General features: G+C 39.3%; 2 pseudogenes; one reads left to right on the top strand and one right to left on the bottom strand.

Annotated features, from left to right (window-relative positions):
- Nucleotides 1-926: 926 nt before the first annotated feature.
- Nucleotides 927-1,606, bottom strand: LOC140925869 (uncharacterized; annotated as a pseudogene).
- A 4,150-nt stretch (nucleotides 1,607-5,756) lies between these two features.
- Nucleotides 5,757-6,400, top strand: LOC140925868 (uncharacterized; annotated as a pseudogene).
- Nucleotides 6,401-20,483: the final 14,083 nt, after the last annotated feature.

Genomic DNA, 20,483 nt, shown 5'->3' with positions numbered 1-20,483 from the left:
AATAAGAATAAAATACACATACCCTTTTCAGTACTCTTTTGAAACATTAACATCTTATTACTAAGTGTCCGGCTCTGGAAATATTTATATATTCCTTTTAAGCCTGGGGCTATAAAGGGGACGGGGGGGGGGGGGGGTCTTTGAATGAATCTGTTAAATTTTTGATGGATTGATCTATAGGCACCAAATCGATCTGGAATTGTTCGTTTGAGCCATTATCATGTTTATGTGACATTTTCATTTCCATAGCAACCACATAAATCAAAACTTGCATGTGTGTCGTTTTCTTTTATTTTCTTCCTGTACATTGAAGGTGCTTTTTTAAAGTATAATTCCTTCTTTCCTATAGTCTATATTTTACATCCCATTACAGTGAATATTATCCAGGAAGGAGAAAATACATCATCAAAATCAGTACAGCTAGACTAGACTCATTGAAAGTATTGTTCCAGGGAAGGGGGTTCAATACCAGAATAATCACTGGTGTTATTACCATAAAGGCATGTAATGGCGTTACGGAGAAGTGCGCAGACAACAGACATTTTACCGACGCTACTAAGGCCTATCTTCAAATTCTTTTTATAATCGAGAAATTTAAAAGAATTAATGACTTCACCGAGTAACAATTCTACAGAAATCCGTAAAGCGCTCATAGCCTCGTTGTAATCCTACATGAGGGGTGTAAGTGGGACACGACGGGACGGTGTTTGGAGATGTACTCGGAGAGGGTAGGCCAAATCTCCATAAATGCACATATCTTGAGTTGCTGGATCATGGGCATATTATTGAAGGTTCCGCAGTGGTCCAGAATCGTTTAACATCCCTGCGTCGTGTTTACGCCCCTCTAGAAACGAAATTAAAATCAAACATGAGAAGAGAATTTTTTTTCGGGGGGGTGGGGGAGGAGGTTTTTTAAGTTTAAAACACTAACGTTTTATTGCAAACTCACCAACTGGTCCAAATAGGTTGCCGATAAGTCCATTTGGTAGGGACTAGGATTGGAATTTTAACGCTTGGACCCTCTTGTGGCCATTGTACACAATTCTCTCACGCTCATTTGATGTTGAAATTGGTCGTACTGTTCAATCTACAAAACCGAAACAGTTGTCAAGGGCTCTCCTTTTCCTGATATAGCTTCTGCAGAACGCTGCAAAGCCCCAGGATTCAGAAGATCTCGATTCCATTGTGTTATACGGTGCCCATGAACGTAAATATAGTCGATGACATCATTGGAGATCAGGCTTATTACAGAAACCGGACGGACAAATCGCGGAATCAGACCACTGAGTCTGCATGGGTAGGCAACTCGTTTGAGGAGTATGTATAGCCCTTCCATGTCGTCGCAAATACTTCTCTTCTCGTATTTAAACACCGGTGGTAGTTGGAGGGATGCAACAAGGCGAGGGAGATCGCGTTTCTCGACAAGAAACTCTGATTTGCACTCCGCGGAGTTCATAGAATCCAAATCAAACCGTTGATAGTTTTCGTGGGGAAAATCTGGATTCTTTGAGATGAAACTATCGTAAAGTGGCAAAAACTCTTCATCGGAAATAATTTCATCGCCGTAGAGAAGTATAAGGAGGTCACGCAATTCTTTGAAAGACATTTTCCCTGGTGACTTTCACTGTAGGAAGGGACTCGTTCACGTACCGTAACCGGTTTGCTAAATGTTTTTGTTTCCCGCCGAAATACCGCCGTAGACGACGTTTTTCGTTCCAGGCCCTAATCGGTCATACCAGTCCTCGTCCTCGTTCTCGTCTTCATTGCTAAAGGTCGCTATGGGTCAGTTTCACCAATGATCAGCAGTTGTAGTGACGGTTATAATTCAGTTAAAACATTGACTGGTCAAAATAACTTTTCATGACAGTCAAAATGAACGTAATCAAATGGTTAAACAAATGGTAAAAGTGTGCATCTAACCTCAAAACAATTGGTTAAAATCCGTAACCATTAGTTATTGGTCATGACTAACCAATAACGATCTGTTATTTATAGAGCTATGAAGTAAGTTAAATCACTGAACGGTCAAAATAGCTTTTCGGAGGAGTAAAGATAAACTGAAAACCACAGAAGGAAATGGTTACACAAATGGCCGGTATGAATATACAACAACTAAAAGTTTTGCACCCAACCTTCAACGGCACAGACTTTTCCTTACCCTTAAAGAAGAACAAATAATCAGCATTTATTATAGGGAGAACATTGAATAGCCAAAATAACTTTTCCCGGCAGTTAAAATATTGATAAACGAAACCAAAAGAATCTGGTATCAGAGTTTAGAAATTGTTGCATTGTTTCCTTTCAACTGTGGTACGTTACTTAACACCCCTACGTTAATCTACTCAGCTAGCCAATGAGAGACTTGGAATCTCAAAATCAAAGCCAAATTTGGCTCTCATAGTCCAGTTTTTTCACTTTAACCGCCTTGCGTCCAGCTGAATGCAGTGCTCTTGGTTCATTGCTGCGAATAGAAACATTTTATATTTCGCCCGGATAAGACCTTTAAAAGTCAAAATGGGAGCGCTATTGCAAAAGTATTTTTTTATAATTTACCTTTAAGTCGCGCGTTCCTCACGATGACCACGTACACGCGTGCGATTGTGTTCCTCACGTTAACTTAAATCACATGCGTATTGATGAACAGAACGTAATTTTCCTCCGGGGTGGGTACTTGGGTTAATATTGCTGGGTATGTGCCGCTGGCCTAGCCCCTACCCCATTATATAGGCCACTTATGCCTCATCACACCAACTAAACATGTTTAATTCAACCAAGTTTTAACAAATGGAAACTAGACATCGAAAACTGGAACACAGGGTTTCACACAGGATTCAAATTGAATTTAACATGTTTTGTAAATTGCACTAATGTGCAATCAATTAAGTTAGTTAGCAGCTTTTATGAAGGAAAGAAAATTCAAATTGTGTTCAGTTAAACGGCTTTAAAACATATTTAAGCTTCGGTGTGAATGGGGTTTTAGTCACTTTTGGGCAAATGGTATTTTCGCGATCAAAACTTAGTCACTTTCTATGTAACCACCTTATCAATCAGGTGATCCTAAAATGAACTGACACTGTCAGTTTTAAATTTAATGAATTTTATTTTACTTTTTCACCTACAGTACAAACCAACGAACTTTCTCACGCAAAAAATCCGAAAATGTGCGACCCCATTCTAGTACCTCTATTGAAAATGCGACCCCATTATAGTCGATCTAGTCGTGAAAATGCGACCCCATCAAGCAGCACATCCCCATCAGACTCTAAAAAGAAATTAACCTCACCCCCCTCCTGGAATTTTCCAATGAAGTTATAAAAGAAACGTTTTCGTTTATTTCAGAAATATCACCACATTTGAATGACTGAGAGAATAAATCAACTCTTTGAATGAGGCAAGACAAGTCCTGATTATGAGTTATCCTCAACGGGTCACTGCTTGGATAGAAAAACTTTTTTTACTGTTAGATAAACATAGTTTGTAGGAAAATGAAGGGCTCTGAAAGAGCATATGCTTCGCTTTAGTCATACATGTGCGACTTATCTATTGTCTGCAGAAAATGTTTTGTCTAAGGGCGCTTTCCATTTGTCAGAACTGACCGGCCAGACCATTCCCGTCGCAATGATAATTTCACTTTCAAACAAAACTCTCCAGCCAGATCAGTCAAATCCTAAATGATATTTAAGAAAGGAGAACGTGTTCAACAAAAACTCTTTGAAAAAGCCTATTTCATTTTCAATCTGACTAGTACGGCATGGTTCGGAAGACCAGTTCTGACAAATGGAAAGCGCCCTAAGTTACAGTGGGCAAAGAGTTCACCCTAAAAGTCTGAATTCCCTATGTTTATTCGACAAAGCATTTTCTGCAGAAAAATTCACTTTCCTTAAGAGGTTAATTTAATCAAAGTACTGTTAACTGTATCATTAGTGATTTTGGAGTTACTTGAATTGTTCACCTTAAGGATGTTTCTGCATTACAACTATGCCTTGTTTTGCAGTCTTGTGAGAGACATGCAGTATTCCAATGTAATGCTATAGTTTAAAGACGCAGGGCTGAGTATCCAGTCATTTCCTGCCCTGCTTTAAACACTTGTATAAAGAAACATAGGCATTTTTACTTGCAGTGTTGTATGATAACCCTTGTTCTGAAGTTGTCAACTATGTTGTTGTTTGTAGAGAAAGGTTAAGATAACCATTAAAAATGTTCCTTAAGATTATTATTGTGGGGTTAATGTGATTCATTAGTATCAGTTAAAACAACCTTTTTTTTTAACCCACGTGCAATGGTAAAAGCTAAATCCGGTAGTCATGGGGTTCCAAATGCAAATTTGTTCATTTTTATGTTTCTCCTGGTCGATTTTGGTGAAGTGTTGTGTTCACCTGCGAATGAGCGCCAGCAAAACTTACATGTTTCTAGAGAAGACTATATTCCACAAATATTGACTGTTTTGTTAGAGATTCATCGCGTTTACATTTGACCTCTGCGGCCTTTTGTCTTTTGTCTGTCATTCGTAAACAATAGCTAAAACAATGTAACTACTCTGTCGACCAATTAGCTCTTCTGTCCGGATTCTGGACAGATTTTGCGTCATCAGTATGGAATTTCTGTCGCTGAGTGGCAGACGTTCCTCCTCGCGAAACGTCCCTCATCTACGATGAGCGAGAAGAAACTTCTGCCAGTCGCAGGCTATACCATCTCTTGACTATTTTAAATGGGTTACAACAGATTCATCACCAGAACCCCAAAAAACTGGTTCACCACAACCACAAAAAATGGTTATTATAACAAATTTGTATGGGTTGAAAAATATTTTTTTGGGTCACTATAACTGGTCAGCTTTTACAGTGTATCATGTTATGTGACAGTTGACAATGATCCTATGGAGGGCTAAGGCAAAATATCGTGTAAGTAAAGACTGTGGATGTCTCGATCATTTGCTTTACATTTATGAACAACTTGAATTGCATTAGAAGGCATGAACGTGTGACTAAAAACAGACTCCCTAGTACGCACAGGTTTGTGTGTGAATACTGAGTGTAGATTCTAACTTGTCATCAGTCTACCTCACTACGAACTCACATGAGATGCACATGCGCATTGCTAGTCAGTGCTGAGCGTTTAGCTAGTCTAGTTTGTCATTCGTGAGTGTTTTCCTGCCTTTTTATTTGCAAATCTTCAACATAGTTCGTTTTCCTTGCTTCTTGCGGGCAACAAAGAAGGTAGAGGTCGTCCCTTTTCTGTATTTATTCGTTTTGTTCTATAGTTCTTGGTTTTCCCAGTTGGAAATGAGTGCTGAAGGCGAATCCTTTCCAAACCATGCGGTTGTCCCCACCGATGGGACGAGAACAGCTTATACGGTGGATATGGATACGAACAAACACATTTTAAATTCTTTAAACAACATTGATCAAACAATGGGCCAGATGGCCGGCCTTATAGCCACGTTTTGCGACGATCGCAGGCCAAGCGGCCGGAAAAGGTCGAAAAGATCGGCCGATCCTCCATCCGACACTGATGAGTCCGAGTCAGAACATGAACATCACCCTCGCAGCTCAAATTCTAAAGTAGCACGAGAAAATACTCCATCGGATGACGATTGAAGCCTTCATGCGCAGGATGACCTCGATGATGAAGATCTAAAACTGCTCACCGAGCAGTCATCATCGGCCACCAGCCAAGCGCGGGAAACTCCCGTCCCGGAGGCTAAGATCTTCCAAGATATTGCTAATGAGGATGATGACGCCACCAGCGAAAAAATCATGCAGCAACTGGCAGGCATAGCCACACAGCGTTGGGAGAAGAAACTCTCTTCAGACAAGTTGAAAAACTTGCTCGACCAATATAAGCGACCTGAAAATTGTGTAGACATCAAAGCCACAAAGGTCAACCCCGAAATATGGAACCAACTGAATCCTAATAAAAGGAAAGTTGATCTCCAGATGTTTAATATGCAACATGTAGTGCGTAAAGTTACTGTTGCGACCCTACAGACAACTAATGTTTTGTTGCAAAATGCTTCTGGTTCAACGAATTCCAATTTGATCACGCAGTCTGTTGATATTGTTGCCTTTTTGGGCAATGTCAACACCCAGTTGGCTCAGTTTCGAAGAGAACAGATCAGGCTTGTTTTAAAGCAGAAATACTCTACCATCTGCAGTGCTCAAGTACCCCTGACTAGCCAATACTTCGGGATGAGCTCGTCAAACAACTGCGGGATGCTAGGGAATCTAGCAAAATTAGCCTCTCTGTGGGTCACTCTTCACAGCGACGCCCCTATACTGGGAACCACCGTTCTGGCCACCAGGAGCGTTATAATAAAAGGCCTAAAAGAGATTTTTTATGGAAAGGTCAACACAGATCCCACGGAGAGAAAAGCCTCAGATCAACGAAAAGAAATAATTGACCAACTATTAGCAATAAGAGATTCGGTAAGTGATTTTCCTACATGTCTGCCCCGCCTTTTAAGTTATTTACATGACTGTTGCCACAACTTTAAGGCGGGGCGAGTCGCTGCTCATTTTGCAGCATGGAAAGATCTTACTAATGATCGTGTAATTTTGTCTGATGTTTTGGGAGCCAGTATTGAGTTGTCTGCCAACCCTAATCAACACAGGCTTCCGGGTCACGCTTTTAATGAGCACGAATATTCTGTTGTTCAACAGGAAATAAAAAAATTGATCCAAAAAGGGGTTATCATGAAAGTGAAATACTCTCCGGGTCAGATTTTATCAGGAATTTTCTTGTTTCCCAAGAAAGATGGAACTTTTAGGCTCATACTTAACCTCAAACGTTTTAATGAGTTTGTGATGCATCATCATTTTAAGATGGACTCTCTTCAAACCATAATTAAGTTGGTAACACCCAATTGTTTCATGGCATCAATAGATATGAAGGATGCTTACTATTCCATCCCTGTTAAAAGTGAGGATCGAAAGTATTTGCGTTTTAAATGGGAAGATCAATTTTATGAATTCACTTGTCTTCCCAACGGGTTGTCGTGCGCCCCTACCAGTTCACTAAAATTTTGAAACCCGTCTTAGCCACTTTACCCAAACAAGGGCATACATCTATGCACACCTGGATGACCTTTATTTACAAGGTCGGACTTATGACGATTGTACGTGTGTCAAAAATGTTATAGACACCACAGTATTACTTGATAAGGTGGGTCTGGTTGTCCACCCTGAGAAATCCAGTTTCATTTCCTCTCGGGAGCTTGTTATTCTGGGATCTATCATTAGTTCATTATCTACTACAATTCAACTTACTACGGAGAAGGCTTTGGGCCTCAAAACTGTTTGTATTGCGTTTTGCCGAGCTACCACCTTATCTATAAGGGAAGTAGTAAGTGCAATTGGCAGGATAGTGGCTAGTTTTCCTGGGGTAATGCACGGACCCTTGTTCTACAGACACTTGGAAAAAGACATGTTTAGCCTTACAGCAGGTAAAGAGAAATTTTGATGCTCACATGTCCCTTTCAAAAGCTAAGTGTGAATTGCAGTCGTGGCGTGATAATGTCATGACTGCCCACAATGTGATATCACATGTGGAACCCCAACATCAAATTACTACAGATGCCTCCCTCTGAGGGTGGGGAGCCGAACATGACAGGGTATCTACAGGGGGGAGTTGGACCTATGTGGAAGCCCAATACCACATAAACTACTTGGAATGGCTATAGCCTTACAAACTTTTGCTAAAGGCTGGGCTAACACATACATTCGGGTAATGTGTGATATAAATACCACTGCTGTGAATGTAATTAATCATATGGGAACGAGTCATTCCAATTCTTGTAATTCATTAGCCAAAGAAATTTGGGAGTGGTGTATACCTAGGGACACCTGGGTGAGTGTTACCCATATCCCTGGTAAACAAAATCTTGTTGCTGATTTTGAATCTCGAAGGAATCAAAGGGGTGCAGAATGGCGGCTCAATAAAGCCGCACTCCAAAATGCTCTATTAAGGTGATTCCCTGGTTTTGCACTGCGCATAACAAGATGGCCGCCGTAAAAAAAGCATGTGAAGTAACATTATTAAAATGAATTTGACTGAAGAGAAATGCTATTGGAATTTCTGCTTGCGGTTGCCGAAGTGAGACTTAATGTGTTAGGAATGTGCATAACGTAAGCAGTAGGCATGTTGCTGAGTTCGACCTCCTCACGGAGAACCTCGATAGTGGATGTTTAACTTGTGCTTACTCACTTTGATCTTCATTTAAACGCTTTCCTTATCATATTGTATCCTAAATGTGATATCTCGATGTAAATTCTTTAAAAACGGATTTTTTATTACTTTCTTCCTCCTTTCACAGATCTTTCACATACATTCTATTTTGAAACTCGTCCCAGCTGTCTCTCAAAAATCGGAGAAAATGCATTTGATACGCACTTTCTGCAGCTCTTCCGCAAAAACGAGTACGGTGATCCCCATTTTTTATTTCATGATTTTAATAAGGATAGGGCTTCCTTTCGATGAGAAAAAAATTGGCACAAATCTATGCTCAGTTTTTTGGCAATTTTACTAAATTGTACGGATTTAGTTTTCACGGGTCGAATAGCGCGAGTCCAATTTAATTTTACTTTGGAGCGTAAAGTAAAAACAAGGGCATTAAAAGGCATTTTTCTGGTACGTGAGTGGATAAACAATACATTATAATTAAAGTCAAATTCTGTGCGATACCACATGCATCATGGAAAAAATCTCTCGTGTTTGTCTAGTTTTGGGCTGCGCGCGGTTTTTGTCAAAGAGTCCTAAATAGCCGTATTTGTCAGCATTGTGACATCAAAACAAGCACGGTGACCCCCACGTTTTATTACTTTTTTATCATCTTCTTGATTTGTTACATCAGCGTACCAAGTTTCATGTACAATCTATGTTAGGTTCTTTTACTAAGGAATTACCTTAAGGCTAAATTTTGAGCCTGACATTGACCTATTTGCTTCCCGCATTAATTACCTTTTCCCGAAGTATGTTTCGTACAGACCAGACCCTGAAGCTTTCGCCATAGATGCATTTTCCTTACTATGGTCTAAACTGGATTTTTACGCGTTTCCATGTTTCAGTGTAATTCCCGCAGTTTTGAGCAAAATACAGAGAGAGGAAGCTCTAGGAGTTGTCGTGTTGCCGGATTGGCAAGGTTGGTATCCCAAAGCTCTGGAGATGCTGAAACAGGAACCAATTTACCTCAAAGCAGGAAGGGACCTACTCCGGTTAGCAAGTCATCCAGAGGAAGTACACCCAATTTGGCACAAACTGAACCTTCTAGTCTGTCTCTTATCAGGGAAAGTCTAGGAAAATACAATTTATCATCCAGTGCGAAAGATGTCCTTATGGCCTCTTGGAGAGATGGTACTTCTGAGCAGTACCACACATATTTAAAGCGCTGGAGACAGTACTGTGATGACAAGGATATTGATTTATTTCAACCAGGAGTACACAATGGTGTCGAATTTCTTGTCTCCTTATACAAGGCTGGTCTTGGTTACAGTGCTGTAAACACGGTACGCTCTGCCCCAGGTGGTGTGCGCACTACGATCGCTAAGCATCATGGGTGGTATTCAAAATCTGATCATTTGTGTCAAGATGGCGTGGAGTGAACATCTCGACTGCGGAGTGAATATTCGTTAATTACGCTGCAGGAATATACGATTTTGCTTTGACTCTCCTCCGGAAGCTTTTGAAAAACAAAGTCTGTCGAATTTTCAGGGAAAAAGACAGTCTCATTCCGTTGATAAGTGTATTCTGGTGTATTTTGTTCGTAATCACTTGCATCCTGTTGCAACTGACCGAGAAAAGTCTGCACAGAAACGCTTTGTTCAATGCTTCAATCATGAAAAGCACTAAAGGTAAGACCCGCGGTTCGCCGAAAATTTTGAATTCACCGTGAAATCAGTGCATCTAGTGCTAAGAGGTACTGATATGCATAACCGTGATATACTCATAAAATACTAGGAGCTCTGGGTGAACATTGGACAACCAACCAAGTGTTTTGGAAAGTGCTAACCCAGGATTAAAATCATGTTTCATCTTTTGCATTTACCTTCCTACACTGTACTGTATGTATGCATTGCTTAGAATAACATTTTGTATTGGTACTAACAGGTGCCTGGAATAAAATCTAAAGTGACTTCAAATAATATGCTGGATTCTACCCCAAAAGTTGTTCTTGTCAGTCACTTCTTCAATTACACACATGCCTAGCCTTGTAAGTCTTCAACTCTTACTTTCGAGTGAAAAGATTAGTATTATATAGTGAAAAAATTAGGTTATTAGGGGCACTCCTTTCAGTCCGTTTATAATTATTGATATATTTAAGAAGACTTAAATTTGTCTTAAATCTTTCAGTCCATTTAATGGTATATTTAAGAAGACTTTAATTTGTCTTAAATCTTTCATTCCGTTTAATGACATATTTAAGAAGACTTAAATGTAATTAAATCCTTACAGTAATTTAGGGATGTTTAAAGTCACTTAAATGTATCTTAAATATAAAGCTAGTTTTAATATGCATTTAACTTAAACGTAAACATGACTTAAAATAAGCTTTGCTTTTAAGTCATGTTTAATATCCTTAAATCTGACTTAAAACTATCTTCAAATTTAATACTTATTTAACGTTGCTTAAACTGGACCTAAGTAAGTTATTTTGCCCAGTGTTCTTCAGAAATATACCAGGGCAGGGCCGGCCACGGTATTTAAACACAGTAAGCTTACTTTATTTTGTCATTCAGCATTGCAAGATGTTCACTTGCCAGGTATAATAAGAGAAGTTGAGGGGGTCATCTTTTCAAGGACTTAGTTCCCTGTTTGTTCAGTAATCTGACAGTTCTAAACAGCCACAAAGAGAGAACAGCCAAATTTGCTCTCCCCGCCCCCCTCACCTTAATGTAGGTGGTCACCGGCCCGCGCACATTAAAAACTGCTTCGCAGGCCCTCTTAGGGGTTTTAACTCTTAAAAATGCTAGTTTCTAATAATATTTTACAATGGAAAAAAACCAGCAAGAAAAACCCACAGAGCACAATCAAGGATGGGCCTCCATGATAAACATAATTTCCACTGTGTAACACTTCTTCCTAGAGGCAGTGAATTTATGGCACACTGTGTTATCAGCAGAATCATGCAACCTAGTGATGTACTGAACCATTTAGTTTTTCAATACATAATGTTAGTTGCAAATAATAATTTATTAATGCAGTGATAACCCAGTACTCTATGATCTACAGACACCCACTTAATTGGACACCCATATATAACAGGCAGTTTTGTTTGTCCTGAGGAAAAGCATAGATTTTTTCTTTAAAATTAACCGGCTTAGTACGCACAGTAGTTAGCACAGTAGTAACTGTTAATGTGGACAACAACCACTTTTCTGTGTTTCAAGTCAGAAATTCCTATATATTCTCAATCCAGCTTTACAGACACTGGTTACCCAGGCACTTTCTATTTTTCTTGTCACAATGATGTGCCAATTGTAGACATTGTACCAAGTTCACGGGTTAATAAGATTTTATTACCAAAACATCTGCAGCCAAATAGCATGACACATTTGATTTTGATACATCTTTCTTTCTTCCCCTGTTTGTAGTCCTTTGATAAATTTTCTGCCTCCTACTCAACAAGTTTCACGTCCTTGGCTTTTTGCTACAGTCATTGTTCCTACCCTTCTTCCTCCTTGTTCCTTTATTCTATATATCAAATAAATCACGTGTCTGTGACTTTTTTCCAGAGAGCTAACTTAATATGGACACCCGGATAATACGGACACCCATATAATATAGACATCATAACATGTCTGTGTTAACCGTTCCACTGTATATATTTTCTTGTCTAGCCAAAGCTTCAAAGCTGGTCCCAGTAAAGACAGCATCCAAAAAATGCACACCTGGGTTTGAATAATAAATAAATTTAGAAAAAAACGTCACATACAACAATTTCATAAAGTTATCTATAAAGGTTATGGAAATACAAGGGAATATCATTGACAATAGTTGGATGAGGTGAAATCTCTGAATTTTTATTAGCGTTGCAATTTATAAGTTGCTATATTGATCTGCAGTCAATCGATAGGGAAGGTATAGGTAGACACAGCCTTTTCAAAAAAACATGAGCTACAAAGAATGTGACAGTCTTTAGTGTCAGCACTGAAAATTATTAAATTGATATACCAAATCAAGGGCGAGCGATCCCCTTATTTATCTATTTATATTGAAAATGAGTAAATTAACTTCTCTGACAAAGAGAACTTAACATTAGATCTAATTTTAAAATCCTCAGCTCAGATACGTAACACTAAAGTAAAAATTAAATTTTCAATAATAAAGGACAGCAGTCCGTTTAAGATGGTAAAAAAAAAACACATGCATATGACAACGAGCTGGCTGCTTTAGAACTGAAACTTAGCTGAACTGAAAACTGTACCCACTCTGATTCGCTGTGCCTGAAGAGCTATAAAGCAAAACTTTATCTACACTTGGATAAATGAGCACTCGAGAGTGGCTAGAAGGCAGGTGAAATTCGTGCGGACTCTCGATCGTCTTGCCTGTGTATTATTATTATAGCTAGTACGTATACAAATACACCTACCAGTAGTCCGAATCTCCGTCGGCACAAACTGCATAAAATACGACTTGGTGAAGTGTGTTTTTTTCCCTTCTCTGAGGCTAGCTGCCCTTAGTATTTTACTTTCTCATATTCAGTCGGTGCTAGTTCTACAGAGTCATCGTAATCTACGATTTCCTCCTTCACAATTCCAGAATCGGGCGAAGACGAGCGAAGCTTTGAGAATCGCTCGCTGTTTTCTCACGGTTCAGGTTTGTTTTCTTGGCGTGTTCTACGACTTGGTGAAGTGTGTTTTTTTTCCTTCTCTGAGGCTAGCTGCCCTTAGTATTTGACTTTCTCATATTCAGTCGGTGCTGGTTCTACAGAGTCATCGTAATCTACGATTTCCTCCTTCACAATTCCAGAATCGGGCGAAGACGAGCGAAGCTTTGAGAATCGCTCGCTGTTTTCTCACGGTTCAGGTTTGTTTTCTTGACGTGTTCAGAAAATGACGTCACAATCAGAGAACAATAGCTTTGTCACTGGAACATAAATTTGTAATGGCGGACGCGAAAAACCTACATTTTCAAGCTCAATATTTTCACTTACAGGGCGCCAAAGTTCAATTCAATGACCGAAACAGGTACAGCCACTTCTGATAAGCTGAAAAGAAAGCATTTTTGTGAAAAACTTGACATTAAATTTTGATCGTAGTAGCACTTTAAAAACCGGGTTCAAATTTCATGCTCTTACAGGAGGAATCTTTGTGCCTCACGTTTTATATTGAAATGAAGAATAAAGATTTGTTTTTCTTCACAGAAAAAATCTAAACAAATATTAGCTTACGAAATTGAGAAAAACGATCTAAGGAAATAACTATATCTATTGAAAAACAAAGCATATAACCTGCGAAATTTCTCGACCTTCGCCGCCATCTTGAAAATTTTGCATCCACAATGCATCGCAATCGTAGTGCGCACACCACCCGGCACTGCCCTTTCTTCCCTCCTTATTTTGGAAAACAATGAAAAGTTTGGAGATCACCCTTTGGTTCGTTACAACGAGATATGGGATGTTCGCGTTGTGTTGGATTATTTGAAGACCTTTGGTGCTTCAAGTGCTTTACCGCTTAAGAAACTCACGCTCAAGTTAACCATGTTGCTGTGTCTTACCACTGGCCAGCGTGGAAAAATTATTCATAAGTTTGACATTAACTACATACAGGACTTGGATGATCGGTATAGAATTTCTGTCCATGAGAAGCTAAAGCAGGCTAAACCAGGCAGACATTTAGAGCCTATAGAACTATTGGCCTTTCCAGAGGACAAAAAAACTTTGGGTGGTGCAACATTTTAGGGAATATATCCATCGAACTGACCCTTTGCGTAAAGATCATTCTCAGTTATTATTATTCATTCAAAATATTTTCCCGATTCTGATTGGCTAAAAGCACTCGTTTAATTCACCATAACAAGTTACTGATGACCAAATTTGGAAGAATTTTATGTTTAACAAGGAAATGACGTCAGAAATGTAGCGTTTTCGCAGGTTAAGGCACCGTTAACGGAGAAGACCTGGGGACAAGGTTGAGTTGTTTTGATTGTGAACTTGAAAAATGGCGGACATTTTACTCGTTTCAAGAGTAAGAACTAGGCGAAAACATGGATAAAAACATGGCATTAACAGCAAGAAGACAACTCGAAGGACGACATCTGCTATTTGGAGAATATTTTCGGAGCTGGACAAACCTAAACGTGCACTATCGAAGATGAACTTAACAACGATGGATCGATGGAGGTTAGCATGTTTTAGCCATGTTTTTAAACTAGGAATTATTTTGAATGAATAATAAAACAATTATTGAATTCGGCTTTCGTATCATATGAAGAATTATGGAGATCTCGGAGAGTGTTATCCGCCTCGGCCTACGGCCTCGACGGATAACACCCTCCTCGATCTCCATAATTCTTCATAAGATACTCAGCCTTATTCATCAATTGTTAATTATTAAGCTATGTCAAACCCTTTAAGCCAGTAGCTAGGGACACTGTTTCCCATGGGTTAAGCAAGTTTTGCAATCTGCAGGGATTGACATAACTAAGTACTCTGCTCATAGCTGCAGGGCTGCTTCTACTTCCAATGTTTAGGTTAACGGTTTGAACATTGCTGAAATTATGAAGAGCGCAGGTTGGTCAACTGCGAGTACCTTTGCGAGGTTCTATGATAAGCCAGTGTCCAATACTTAAGCTAACTTTGGCTCTGTACTGTTGAATCTAAGTGCCAAGTGATCTGCTAGTTTGTATCTTGTATTCTTGTTTTGTTTTTGTTTGGGATTTTATTTCTCTTGATAAAATACTGTTTTACTTGTATTACTGGTTAGTGTTACAGGACTTTGAAATCTTATGTGACTTCGTAGTGACGTAGACTGATGACGTTAGAATTACATGATTAAACGAGACTTACCCGTAAGTTGAAATTTGATCGAGATTCTACCTTGTCATCAGTGCGGAACGAGGGAGTCACATTCCCTTATTCCCTCCCTCCCTTCCTCCTTCGTTCCTTTTTTTCTGTACCACTTACTTTGAAGTCTGACTAGCAATGCGCATGCGCATCTCATGTGACTCCTTCGTTCCAGACTGATGACAAGATAGAATCTCGATCAAACTTCAACTTACAGGTAAGTCTCGTTTAATCATGTAAGTTTGGTCTAAAGACTTAAAGATGAGTGGTGCTTTTCGTTGTGAAGAAAGGAATGATTCTCAAGTTTGTGAGAATAGTCGAATAGAGGTGGAGAGAAAATGAAAACAGTCGATTTTGATGGATTTTTGATGGACGGTCCTTCGGGATGATGGCATGATGATGCATCGGGAAATAAATCATCGGGATCAACCGAGAATATGTGAGAAGGCTAAAGGAAGTTGAATGGAGTAAATACAGTTTTAAGTAGTAAACACCTGGGCAGTGTTAGAATAAGTTCAGACAGAATGCAAACGTGAGATCTAAACAGAAGGAAGCTGGTAACGATGGAAGGAATGAATTGAAATCTATGAAAATAATTATATTTTAAACTGTGGACAAAGATATGAAAGTGAACTTGATTTTTGCAGAAGAATGAACAATTAAAGCACTTAAAAAAGACCCTGAAAATATAGGATTGACAGGGAATCGAACCCTAACTGATACTTTATGAAATCCTATTTAATAAACTCAATTACCTGCAGCAAAGGTGAGGAGAGATATAAGCGGGAAAATGAAAACATCGAATAGACAGCAAACGGAAAGGAAAAACCACCATCGTCTTGGTAATTCGTACTGATAGCAACCACCATACCAACTATTCTTCAGATAGTCTATGATGACAGGGTGATCAAAGAACTGCAATGCAAAATACATACCCTTAATATTATATGCAAAGTCTGTTCCCGCCCTACTATTGGCAAGTTTGTGGCCCATATTAACGTACTGTACGAACCTGAAAATGCTGAAAATAGATGGTTAATTTCCAGCGCTAAATCTTTTAATCTCGGAATTAAATGATGCGCAAAGAAAGTTGAAATATATCTGTTAATCCTGAGTACTGGGATGTTGACTTCGTCCTTCCAAAGTTTAATCTAAATGCATCACAAAGATTCTAGTCAGTGTTTGAAATCTTTAACGCAGATCACAATAAAAAGACGACATTGCACTGTCGATCAGGGATTCAATGCGTTTTTGCTCAAGAAAATTAAGGAGCGAACCTTGAAAAGCTTCTTTGCTATTTGCAGTGTTTTTGCAAAGACCAACGAGGGCAAGATGGAAGAATTTCTGAGACAGAAAAATTGCCCAGCTTCCAAAATACTCAAGCGTTATGCTTACTTTAGCGAGCTAAAACTTACAGCGCTCTTAGTTCAATAGTGCTAATAGTTAAACAAGACACATTTGTTTTCACTTTCCCTTAGCCTTTGTCTGTGCCATTGTTTTCGTGACCTATAAAAACTTTCTTTTTTAACTGCTGTCAAATGCCTTTCAAATCGCGTGTCCCGCACTCGTTTCCGGTCTCGGAAACAGGAAGCCATATAATAAAGATCAGTATCAGCTCCATTTTCTCGGTTAATAAAAGGTCTATATAAGTTGTCAGTAAATTGTCATTGATAAGTATGATACCGTGCTGCATATTACCCTGTTTTGCAGTAATACCTTTTTCTGTTCAAATTTTATTGCAGTCTCCACGAGAACCTTTGTTTCAGAATTGATGAAAAACATTTTTCGATCGTATTCATCATAACTTAAAGAATCCAGGAAACGCAAAGTGAACTCTTCCACGCGACAGGCCAGACGGATAAAGTCGTACTTGTCAGGTTCTTTCTTATTTGCCCGTTGATGGAGCTTTTCAGTGACCTGAAAAATATATACCGGTACTAGAATTAAATACGTTATCGCAAAATCCTCGCGAAGGTTTACAGAATCAGCAGTGAGAATAAAGGGGATAGGTGAAGCCAAAGAGAAAAAATAAATGATCAGAAAACTAAAAAGAAAAGAAAATGTGGAAAGTAGTATAGGTTTTAGTTAGGGTTAAGTAGTAAGCAGGGTAACAATATATGCTTTAAGCAAATAATACTTTGAAAAAAATATTATTTTAATTCAATTTCCAAAATCACCTGTCCGGTCAGCTACTTCTGAATTTTGCGAAGCGCCAAACTTGCAATGCGAGCTGTTGGGTGTTTAAGTAAACAGTACCAGATCATAGAGCTACGCCTCAAAATAAAAGTATTTATTACACCTAATAGGAAGAGGTCTCAGCTCGGAACTATTTCCGTTGGCATTTTACTTATAAAATTCCATAGTCTTTTAACCTATTTCATACACGCAGCATTTTGAGTACTCCTGCATGCGATTTATGTACGACTAAAAACAACCGGCAAAGCGATAAGAAAGAGGTTTTGACAAACAACCAAGACAAAAACAATAATTAAATGAAACATTTTTATTCACGAAGACATGTATTGATAGTCATGTAAAAAACCCTTGCATATTCAAAAGTAATAATACTAATACTAAAGCTAATTTATACAACAGGATAAATTAAAGTTAATGTGATAACCATAAACCCGCCCTTACCAGTAATGGAACCAGCTAACTTCCTTTTAGGGGTCACTTCCTGCATGCGACCCTGTCACACTAATTGTTTCGCTCAGCCAATTAGATGCCAGCTATCACATTTACAGTTGATGCCTATATTTTCGCGCCTAGCTCAGCAAAATAGCACTTCATAGTCTTCTCTTCGTGGAACAAAATGTTTGTTACTTATAGCCTGGATTTTTCTTCATGAATTGGAATTTTTGCTGAGCCGTAATGACGAGATCACCGTTTAGGAAGGGCTAACTTGATCTTCAAACTGCATACAAGCCTTACGCGTTTGAGTTTTTCTGGACAGATCTTCCACGAAGAGATGTTGCGCTCTTGGTTAAACTCCGTCCTTGGAACATTGATCTACAACAGTGCAACCCTTCTCTCGAATGTCGCTGCTTTCTCCTCTTCTTGAACTTTCGATATCCTCTCGCATGTACCGTCACTTTAGCCGTTTTGACTCTCTCGTCTGGCACTTCACAGTCAAGGTTCCTCCGCACCAAATCGTCTTAGCCCAGTGTGTTTCCCTTTGGGATCAGAGTTGCTCTCTCATGATTCCGGTGCGGTATTTATCTGGTATATCGATAGTTAATATAACTTAATATTCTTATTATATTGTGCCTCGAACGACATCTGTTTTTGCAATATTGTGTGCATGTGCCTGTACTGAGCGCTTTGAGACATGAAAAGTTATTTTTGAGTTCACTTACTGTATTATGAAGAAGGACTTGGCGCCGCGGCCTCTGAAATTCACTTTATTCAAGTCCCGGGGATTCAAGTATGCATGTCCGTGCTTTTATTATGCCCTTACTATAGGGTAAGAAAGAATACGGACTATTAAAATCAAATCTGTGACGATTGGGTCTTGGAAGTTTTTTCAAATAATGGATTGAATTTCAGTTTCAATTGTTTATTCACATCTAACATATTATGAGTTGAGAATGATACATGACAGAAAATCATCAAGGTCCGTTTCATGCTTCGCACGTGCAGACTGCTCCTTGCGAAAGGCGCGTTTTCACAGTATTCGAAAATCAGAAATTTCCTTCGTTTTCCGGATCATAAAGAGGAATTATAAGCTAAAATTTTCAGGATTAACTGTTAAAAGGTGAGCATTCCAATTATTGAATACACTTCGTGTATTTGTGGGGACGAAGTGCTCCATACAGGTCGCCCCTTTGCCAATGTTCTCATTGGGTGAGTCCTCTCGTTCGGAGCTCACCTTTCTTGTTGTGGTTGTCCCCAGGGGGCCTTGGAATTAGGATCCCAGAGAGACGATTAGGACCTCTCTGTAGCCTGGGCACTTGATGGCTTGTTGTGGTTGTCCCCAGGGGGCCTGGGAATTAGGATCCCAGAGAGAGGATTAGGACCTCTCTGTAGCCTAGGGACTTGATAGACTCATGGAAAGGAGGGAGAGGATTACCACCTCTCAGGGCCTGGGGATCAGGACCCTAGGGAGAGGATTAGGACCTCTCTTTAGCCTGGTTGTTGTGTTGTTGTTGCGTGATAATGTTTTCATTGGGTGAGTCCTCTCTTTCGGAGCTAACCTCTCTTGTTGTGGTTGTCCCCAGGGGGCCTGGGAGTGTACTGTTGTCATTGTTTCAATAATTGGGTTGAAACCATAAATAATAGTTACTTTTAGTAGCTTACAAACAACAACTATGAGCATATGTATTCCGATTTATCGATAAGGAATGGTTTAAAATTTTGTCAATATATATGGTTCTCACATCTCAGTATCTGGCCCTGACTTGATAGATACACCAGTTGCATCCAGTTTGTGTAATTAGTCAATTAATTGTGCTTGATTTACAGACTGATCCTTTGTTTTGTTCTTTATTATTTCATATCTCCTCATCTGCTGTGGAGGAAGTCTTAGGCCCCTGACCAACTTGTTGCTGTTCCTGGTTAAGTCCTCAGCTGATACCTAGTCGATGGGACATTTGCCCAGTCTAATCTTACACGCAATGTTCAAGTACCATGTGACCATTGTTTCAAGTGACATTTGATTCTGGAAATAGCCCTACAATTCCTGTTGTTCGTCTATGGGGAATACCCCTTTGAGGTATTTGTGGGGATGAAGTGCTCCCATACAGGTCATACTTTGTCCAATAGACTCTTGTTACTCCTTAAACCGGGGAATTAGACATCTAGAGAGGTCTTTCCACCTCTCCAGTAACCAAGGGGGATTATCACCTCCACTCACAACCTTGGGGGATTATCAACCCCCAGAGAGGATTATCACCTAGCTTCTCACTATCCAGGGGGATTATCACCCCAAGAAAGGATTATCACCTCTCACTATCCTGGGGGATTATCACTCCCTAGAGAGAATTATCACCTCTCCCCTTGTAGATTTCGGACTGTTACACCAATATGTAGAGAAAAGTGACCTGCTGTCCATATTTGGAGTGCTTCATCCCTTACCCCTTTTTCCCCATAATAATTCTGGTCTAGTTACTTGCTTTTATCTTAGCGGTTATGGGTTAAGAGCATTACTACTACTACTACTACTACTACTACTGATAATAATAATAATAATAATAATAAATTAAAGTAGGGGTGTAAACATTCATATTCCTTGCGGTTCGATTCGATTATGTAAATGTTTCTTAATTCTTATAACATAACGCGTAATGTAAACAACATACAACCCAAAATCTCAATTTGAGAATAGTAGTAGGGACGGGAGGATTCACAGTCGCTTGGTTGGTCGCCATGTTTGAGAACCTGACAAAGAGCGTGTCGCACATAGTTTCCCTTATTTGGAAATTCTCAAAGGGTGGTTGAAGGACAGCATTTTTACAAGGCAACACAAAATGGCGCACGAAATGCTATC

The sequence above is a fragment of the Porites lutea genome, chromosome 2, assembly GCF_958299795.1.
Source record: "Porites lutea chromosome 2, jaPorLute2.1, whole genome shotgun sequence".
In the NCBI taxonomy this organism is placed as follows: Eukaryota; Metazoa; Cnidaria; class Anthozoa; order Scleractinia; family Poritidae; genus Porites; species Porites lutea.
The sequence above is the reverse complement of the archived record's forward strand: the minus strand, read 5'-3'. Positions and strand labels throughout refer to the sequence as shown.